The 8,569-nt window shown below is 45.5% G+C and overlaps 1 protein-coding gene across 1 annotated transcript in view; it reads left to right on the top strand.

The window, feature by feature from the left end:
- Positions 1-170: 170 nt before the first annotated feature.
- Bmpr1a (bone morphogenetic protein receptor type 1A) overlaps positions 171-8,569 on the top strand; it is a 113,978-nt gene continuing 105,579 nt past the window's right edge. Inside the window, exon 1 of the mRNA XM_052733971.1 lies at positions 171-280. The gene's annotated coding sequence lies outside the window, so the exon portion shown is untranslated. The remainder of the gene's footprint in view (positions 281-8,569) is intronic.

Genomic DNA, 8,569 nt, shown 5'->3' with positions numbered 1-8,569 from the left:
CGCGGCTGAGGCGGCCGAGATTGGAATCTGCTTGCCGGCCGCGCGGAGGAGGAGGAGGAGGAGGAGAAGGAGGAGGAGGGCGGAGGGAAGGGCGGAGGGAGGGAGGGAGGGGAGGTTGGAGCTCCCGCGCGAGACGAGGACCGACCTCACGGCCGCGCGAGGGGCGACAGGGCCCGGGCCGCTGCGCGCCGAGGGCGGAGGCCGAGCCGGGCCCCGCCGCCCCGCGGCTGTCCGTGCCCGCCTGCGCCGAGCGCCGGAGGATGAGTTTCTCGGGATCCCGGTGAGTTGGCGGGGTCGCGGAGTGCGGGTGCGCCGCGGGAGGCCGGCGAAGTTTGGGGCGACGGTGGCCGCGCGGGGGAGGCCGCGACACGCCGGAGCGGGGCCCTGCGGGAGACCCCGGCCCCGCGGCCCGGCCCGGCCCGCCCGCGCTCGCCCTTTTGTTCGCATTCCCAGCACTCGGAGGACGCTTCTGGAGTCCTTAAATGGGAACGGCGCTCTGCTCCCGCTCCGGAGCTGCGCGGTGGAGTCTGGGGCTGGGTCTCGGGACTCTTTGCTAGGGGGGAAAAAAAAAAAACCAGAACAAACGTGTTCGGTGCGGGGATGGAGGCCGGACTAAAGCGCTCGTCCCACTTGGCTGCGGGAGGGCGCCGGGGTTCTCCCTCGGTCCCTGCGAGTTGGTTCACCTGTTGTTCTGCGCGGCGGCCTCCGCTGCCATGTCTGTTGTGATTCTGCACTTGAATTTCGGAAAACTTTGTGCTGGATTGCGTGTACATCCCCCTCCCCTTCCAGACTCCTAGCGGAAAGATTTGGCAAAGAAAAGAGAGAAAAAGAAAGAAAGAAAGAAACGCGTCAGGGAAGAAAAAGAAATAATACGCTGTGTGTTAGTGCCCGGCGTTTTGTGACTTGTAAGAAAGACTCCGTCGTGGTGTGGATCTTTTTCGTTTGGTTCAGGGGCTGCAGGTTTTCTCCTTTCAACGGTTTACAGACTGTTTTGAGGACACGATACGAGCTTAGCACTCGTGTCACGTCCTTTACTTTTTAAGATAACCCTGGTTATTGTATTTTTTGTTGTTTTAGAGGAGGAAACCGAGACGCAGAGGTTAAATAACTTAGATAAGTGAGCTGGGATTGGACCCAGGGATGTCGTATTCAAGAGTAGGACCCTCTTACAAAAGCAAATTGTGCAAAGACTTAAGAGCGTTTGCCAGTTATGCATGAAATCCTGTGTGGCTTGAGTTGTAAACGACTTGTGTTGGCTCGTGAGGGGAATTAAACTTGGAGGTAAAAGTAAAAGGTAATTTAATGCTTATCATTGTTCTCAGCTGAACTAAAAGGATGTTGAACCAAAATTAGCTTTTTAAGGTCAAAACTAAAATATGAACACTTCTGTAGGAACGCAAGAGTTTACGGAAGGCAGATTTAAATTTGGAATGCGTTGCTAATTGGACCGACACTGTTTTGTATCTCTCCCCCCTCACATTCTCGGTGATGCCCTTTCAGGCCAACTGTCTTCATTTCTCCCCACCCTTTAAGAGTGAAGCATCCAGCGTGTGCTCTTTGCTTTGGATTCCTTCTCAGATCTACTTTCCTTCTAGGGGGTCCCAACCACTTTACTAGTTAACACCTGGCTCATCTCCTTTTCCTATTGGAGATGATCTCTGTTGTCTTGTTTCTTTTTGTTGTTGTTGTTTTGTGATCAGTGTCACTGATCAGTTGGCTGGCCTCGAACTAGCTAAGTAGACCAGGCTGGTATTTGGGTTTTTTTTAAAGTACACATGTACTTAGGATCCTTCAGTTTACAAAAATCTTTTCTGTAGTTTTGCTCTTCTCTCAAGCTGTGTTGTATTATCTTTTCAAATCATTAACATTTTGAAGTTTTTTTTTCTTACAAAAGTAATACGTAGTCGTTAAAGAAAAATTGCAAAATAGAGCAAAATTGAAGTAAAATTAAAATACAGTTACCCTTCCTTCCTGGAGAGATTGCCAGGAGTAGGCTTACTATTCCTCCCTGGATACTGGTGACCATCCATCGACTTAACTCCTCATTGACAGGATTTCACATTCAGGAAGGAACTGAATATAGCTTAATCAGATCTCAACACTGGTGTGAGGCCTGAAGTGTCTGCTAGGGAAGCCCTCTACGCCTGAACTACATTCCCAGCTGGCTTCACATCCTTATGAAGTATCCTCGCTGTTCACTCACCTATACTGTATCATCGGACCCACTAAGGGTGGGGGGCAACCACGGATATTGTACCTATACTCATGAAGCTTAAAGTCTAGTGGGGGAGACATATGGAAGGATGAGTTCTGTATAATTAAGTGTAATTGTGATGATAATTAAAGTGTAGGGTATTATAAAAGCTTAAAGTGGAGACCTGACCTGGTGCTGGTGTTGCTGAGAGAATCTAGGAAGACCTCCCTAAAAATGTTATTTTGCATCCTGACACAGTTGTGAAGGGAGAAAAATTAGGTGAAAGGGGGGCTTCTATGACATGGTAGCTTTATTCTTTTTTTGTTCCCCCTTCAACCTCTATTATTCTCCTTTCTCCTAATTATTCTAAGTGTTCTCCAGGTTTCACTTTTTACATCACTCTTAAAAATAGTTCCCTGGAATTATTACACTTATTCCTGTGTGTATGCTGCCATGGCACAGTTGTGGAGGTCAGAGGGCAGCTTGCAGGCGTGAGTCTTTCCTTCCATGTGTGTCCTGGAAGTTGAGGTCCTCAGGCTTGGTTGATGGCAGGCACCTGTGCCTGCTGAGCCACCTGGCTGGCCCTCCCATCAACTATTGGTGAGATTTTTCTGATTATTTCTCAAATTCAGATTTGCCTTCTGAACTTGAAGACTTCTGGTTGCTTTATGTAAAAAACTGTACCTGGTAGTCTAGTTCAGATGAGCTCTTCCTTAGCGGTCGGCTTATGATGCTACCTATCCCTGTTAATGGATCATTCCCAAATCTCTTCCCCAGTCCTTCCCAAGTCTAGTCTGTAGTCAGCATCTGTAGCTACTGCTTTCCTTCCTGATCCTCTGACTCCTCTTTGTATTCCTGCCAACTCTGATACAAGTCTTAGTTTGTGCTGGTACTGGGATTAGAATAGTTATAGAATAATTGGGTAGCTTTCCTTCTTGCTCTCTTTTCAGGACTGGGACCATTTATGTCTAGATCTTTTTTTCTGGAGAAGACTTTTTCAATTTATTTAATAATTATTTGTTTGTGTAAAATTGTGTGAATTTCAGAGCTTCATAGTTTTTAAGATTTGTTTTTATTTCTAATTAGTTGTGTGCATGCATGTCTGTGGGTTTGTCTATGTTTGTGAATGTCGGTGTCCAGGGAGGTCAGAAGGAGGTGTTGGTTCCCTGGAGCTGGAGGCAGTTGTGAGCCACCCAAAGTCGGTGGGAAGCAGACTTTGGTCCTCTGTAAGAACAGCAAGAGCTCTTTCTTTCTGATCCATCACTTTAGCCCTGGGTTTTATATTTCTTTTCCAGGAATTTATTTCTTGAGTTTTCCAGAAATAATTTTTTTGAATTAAAATGTTTTTTATTAATTCAAGAATTTCATACAGTATATTTTGATCATATTCATCCCCCAGACTCCCAGACCTATCCTCCACCCTCATCTCCCTGTCCACCCAATGTCGAGTTTTCTTCTTTAAAACAATTTGTTTTTTTAGACAGGGTTTCTCTATGTATGTCCTGGAACTCACTTTGTAGACCAGGGTGACCTTGGACTCAGATCTGCCTGCCTCTGCCTCCCAAGTATTAGGATTAAAGATGTGTGCCACCACTGCCCAGCCTAAACATCTTTAAAAAATATTCATCATTCAGTTTGTGCTGCTCAGCTACCCTTGGGAGTCGGGACTGCCCTGAAGTATGGTCAGCCTACCAGGGATCACACCATTCAAGAAAATGGACTCCCTCTCTTAGCAGCCATCCAATGCCAATAGCTCCTCAGCTACCAGTGGGATTTCATGCCCACCCCTCACCCATGCTGGGATTTTGTCTGGTTTGAGTTTGTACAGGTCTTGTGCATGCTGTCATAGCCACCATGAGTTTCCATGTGCAAGTGCCCTGTTGTGCCCAGAAAACACCGTCTCCTTGAAGTTGTCCACCACCTCAGTCTTCCTGTTCATCCCCTTTTACAAGATCTTGAACCTTTCCTGGAGGGGTGTGATATGTTGGTTCCATTTAATGTTGAGTACTCCAGTTTCTTATTCTCTGCACATTGACCAGTTGAGGGGCTCTGTGGTAATTGCCGACTATTGCGAGAAACTTCTCTCATGAGGATTGAGAGATGGACTGATCTATGGGTAGAGCAGTAAGTCACTAGGAGTCATTTTAGTACTATGTCTGTTAGCAAAATAGTGGTAGTAAGTTCTCCCCTAGGCCCCACAGTTTCTTAGCCCTGTTAACAGTACCAGGCATGGATTCTATGTCATGATGGAATAAAATATTTTTTTTTTTTTTTTTTTTTTTTGTGGTTTTTCGAGACAGGGTTTCTCTGTGTAGCTTTGCGCCTTTCCTGGAACTTGCTTTGGAGACCAGGCTGGCCTCGAACTCACAGAGATCCGCCTGGCTCTGCCTCCCGAGTGCTGGGATTAAAGGCGTGTGCCACCACCGCCCGGCGAAATAAAATATTTTATTTGGAGTTTATTTGGTTTTCATGCCCCCCCCCCCACTTCCACTTTAATTTCTATTATATTTCTCTTTTCCTGTTTAGTCTGAGGTTGGTGGAATCCCATGGTAAAGGGGAGTCTACTGTACGTTATTTTGTTCTTGTTAAGGGACAGGGTCTTGTTGTATTGCTCAGGCTGGACCCAAATTCCTGGGATAAATAATCTTCCTGCCAGTAGCTGGGAATCCAGCTGCCTGTCATCATACCCAGCTTGTACTTAGCTTTTCAAAGTCAATTATAAGCCAGGTGTGGTGGTGCACACTTAAAAGCCCAACATTTTCAAGATGGAAGCAGAGGGGGATCCAAAGTTCAAGACCAGCCTGGACTATACGATACTCTGTTAAAAAACCAAAAACAAGTAAAAATAAAAATGTCTTTGGATTTTTAAATGTAATGATTATTTTAATGTGTGTCAGTCATTTCAACCAGTATTTTTATTATTTTATTTTATTTTTCAAGACAGGGTTTCTCTTTGTAGCTCAGGCTGGCCTTGAACTCACAGATCTGCCTGCCTCTGCCTCCCAAATGTTGGGATTAAAGGTGTATGCCACCAGACTCCCAGTCCTTAAAAAAAAAATAAAGTTGGGGGCAGGGCTGTGGTGGTGCACACCTTTATTCCCAGCACTCAGGAGGCAGAAGCAGGAAGATTTCTGTGAGTTCAAGGCCAGCCTGGTCTACAGAGTGAGTTCCAGGACAGCCAGGGCTATACACTGAAACCCTGCCTGGAAAACATCAAAATGAATGAATGAATGAATGAATGAATAAATAAAGTTAGGCCTGTACTTGAAATCACAGCACACTGGAGGCTCAGGTGGAAGAATTGTGAGTTTGAGGACAATCCCGACACCCAACGATGTGCCAAGAGATCTTGGGGAATTTTTTTTTTTTTTTGAAGACCATTAGCTAGGGGTTTAAGGAAATTGATAGGCAGTGGAAGTCATCTCAGCTTGGGCTTAGTGGATCCCTAAATCAGGTTCATCTAGGCAGTTAGATATAGAACTAATGAATAGAAATTGAGTACACATTGCAGTTCTTTTTGAGTGTCTTGCTTTTTCTCCAGTTGTGGACTTTATTGCTCTTGCTGTTATGCTGCCCATGAACCTTGTTTTCTTATGGTGTAGACTTTCAGTGCTGGTGTCTAAGAAGTGGGCCTTGCATCCTCCTCTGGCTGTAATGTGATTTGAGGGGGCTGGGCTATGCCAGGTGTGGGGAGAAGACATTAGCTTTGCCTTTTGGGAGAGTAATTACTCACTGAAGAATCAGTCTGAAGAAAAACCCAAAGACCCTGGAACTTGCAAGTAGGTTTTAATGACCTGGCCCATAGAGGAGAGGACAGAGGAAGAAAATTATGGCAAGACTTGGTTAACGAGGTTCAGATGAGAAAGGGTGGGGTTTGGTTAAGACTTGATGCCCAGGTTTCTAGCTGGGGAAGTAGAGTTGATTTGAATTGATGACTGAGATGAAAAAATGTGGAGGAAAGACGGGTCTGTGGGAAAAAATAGTGTATTTTTTGCATTGATTGATTGATTGATGGTTATGTGCCTGTGTGGATTCACATGTGCCATGGCCCCAGTTCTTGTTACCATGTGGTTTCTGGGCATTGAACTCCATTGGGCAGGCTTGGTGGCAAGCGTATTTACCCACCGAGCCACCTCACTGGTCCCAAGTAGTGTATTTTTTTTTTTTTTTTAAATCTATGGAGTTTAAAACATCCCTTAAACAACCAAATAGGGTTTCTGGGGCCCAGGCTGCAGCTCGGATGTTACTTGTGTAGGTATGAAGCCCTGGGTTCAATCTCTAGCACCAAATCCCCCCCACCCCCCAGGGTTTCCCTAAGTAGTTTTGGTGCCTGTCTTGGATCTCGCTTGCTCTGTAGACCAGGCTGGCCTCAAACTCACAGAGATCCTCCTGCCTCTGCCTCCCAAGTGCTGGGATTAAAGGCTTGCGCCACCACCGCCGCCTGGCCCAATTTTTTTTTTTTTTTTAAGATGTTTTTGGCAGTTGTGTATATGGAGCTGGAATTTCACAGAGGTTTGGGCTGGAGGAAGACAATCTGAGTGATTATTATCATGTAGATTGTATATTTTAACAGCAGGATTGACTGAGTGCTTCTCAAAAGTGACTTGTTTGCAGTTTGACAAGCCCGATACATATTATCTTTAAGAGAAGAAAGGCCCCACCATATTCAAAGAAACACCTGGAAATAAGTGTGACTGGATCTAGTGGAGGGATTGGGGTTCTGTCTTCTCTCCTCACATGTCTTCACATGTCTTCTGTCCTCACAGTTTGGGGTTCATTTTTTGGCCAAGGCATTTATCTGGCAGAGGAGGGCCACTGGTAACTAGTCCAGGCTTACCTGGACCTGACTGTTGTGGATTCAGGGGAGGGCAAGGAAACCTTTTCTAGTTGTGTAACTCTGTCTTCTGCAGAGCTGCTTATGCATGTACACGAAGGATGGAGTGTCACTGGCGTCTGGGCCTTCCTTCCATATCCACTGGAACACTGAGCTTTTAAACAGCACCGAGGTGGTCTTCCTAGAACCATGTGGGGTGGGCAGGCGGTTGTTTCCACCAAACAAAAGATAACTGGCTAGATAAGGCTAAATCCACTTTGGTTCTTAGTCTTCTAAAGGTCATTTTTTTTAGAATCTGAAGAAAAACACAAAATAGTTTTGGAGCAATTTCATGGTTATGCTGTGGACTTCTTCCCAGGGTCTCCTGGTATATTCAGCAAAGAGCCCACGCAATAGCTACTTAAGGCCTGAGTAGAGAAGGCTGACATTAAGCAGTTGTCTAAGTTAGGTTAAGATACACTGGGGGCTGGGGGTAGGGGGAGGGGAAGAGGGGTTCAGGGACCTTACAATAGAGTGTGACAAGGAACCCTGGCTGTTTAGAACACAAGTGTTTTGAATGTGACATGTGGAGTGAGAGAGAGGATGTTCGTTTTAAAAGCAAACATGTTTGCTTTTTTAAAATTATGAGAGCAATATATCCAGTATGGATAATTTAGGAACTATGAAAAACTACCCAAAAAAGCAATGGGAGTGACGACTTTGGGCTTCCAGTTTGATGGGAAATGTCTCGTACTGTTCTACTGCAAAGTATCTCTGCAGTCTTGAATAGCACACAAAACTACTGGAATCCTCGGCTCGAAAGTGAAAGAGAACATATGACCTTTCAGCTCTTTTTCCTACTGCAGAGAAAGAAAGGAACAGGGTTCATCTTGAGGAGAACCTGATTTCTATGCCAGGTATCCGTGTGCTGGAGGGAGAGAACACACTCCTACAAATTGTCCTCTTACCTCCACGAGTGTGCGCTGCCCTCTCAAATAAATAAGTGTAGTTTTTAAAAAAAGGAAGAAAAAAGTTCCACGATTTCAGTGCAGAGCGAGCAGTTAGTTGCTGATATTATAGATCATATTGTGCTTTGGGCCCTGGTAGCATTGCTGGATTCCTGACTTTCCAGAAAACCCCCTTTTAGCCTTGGCAGTGTTTGCAAGTAAAAAAGGGAATGTGGCCAGGTGGTGGTGGTGTCCTCGAGGTCAGTGTACACCTTTAAGCCCAGTACTGGGGAGGCAGAAGCAGACAGATCTCTGAGTTTGAGGCCAGTCTGGTCTACAAAGCGAGCTCCAGGACAGCCAGGGCTACACACAGAGAAACCCTGTCTCAGAAAAGAAAAGAAAAAGAGTACTTACATATTACCAAAATAGTTCTCCTCATCATTTGTGTTTGTTAAATTTGCTTGTTTGTTTGTTTCTTATTTTCTTACAATATAAAATCTAAATCACCTGAGACTACCCTTCTCTGGTCCAGGCTGTGTTTCCTGCGGTGTTCACTTCCTACTTACTACCTTGTTGTTAGCCTAAGTTGCCTAACTAGACCTTTCTGGGTTTGCA

This window comes from Peromyscus californicus, unplaced genomic scaffold (genome assembly GCF_007827085.1).
Source record: "Peromyscus californicus insignis strain IS unplaced genomic scaffold, ASM782708v3 Scaffold_12__1_contigs__length_115047231, whole genome shotgun sequence".
In the NCBI taxonomy this organism is placed as follows: domain Eukaryota; kingdom Metazoa; phylum Chordata; class Mammalia; order Rodentia; family Cricetidae; genus Peromyscus; species Peromyscus californicus.
The sequence above is the reverse complement of the archived record's forward strand: the minus strand, read 5'-3'. Positions and strand labels throughout refer to the sequence as shown.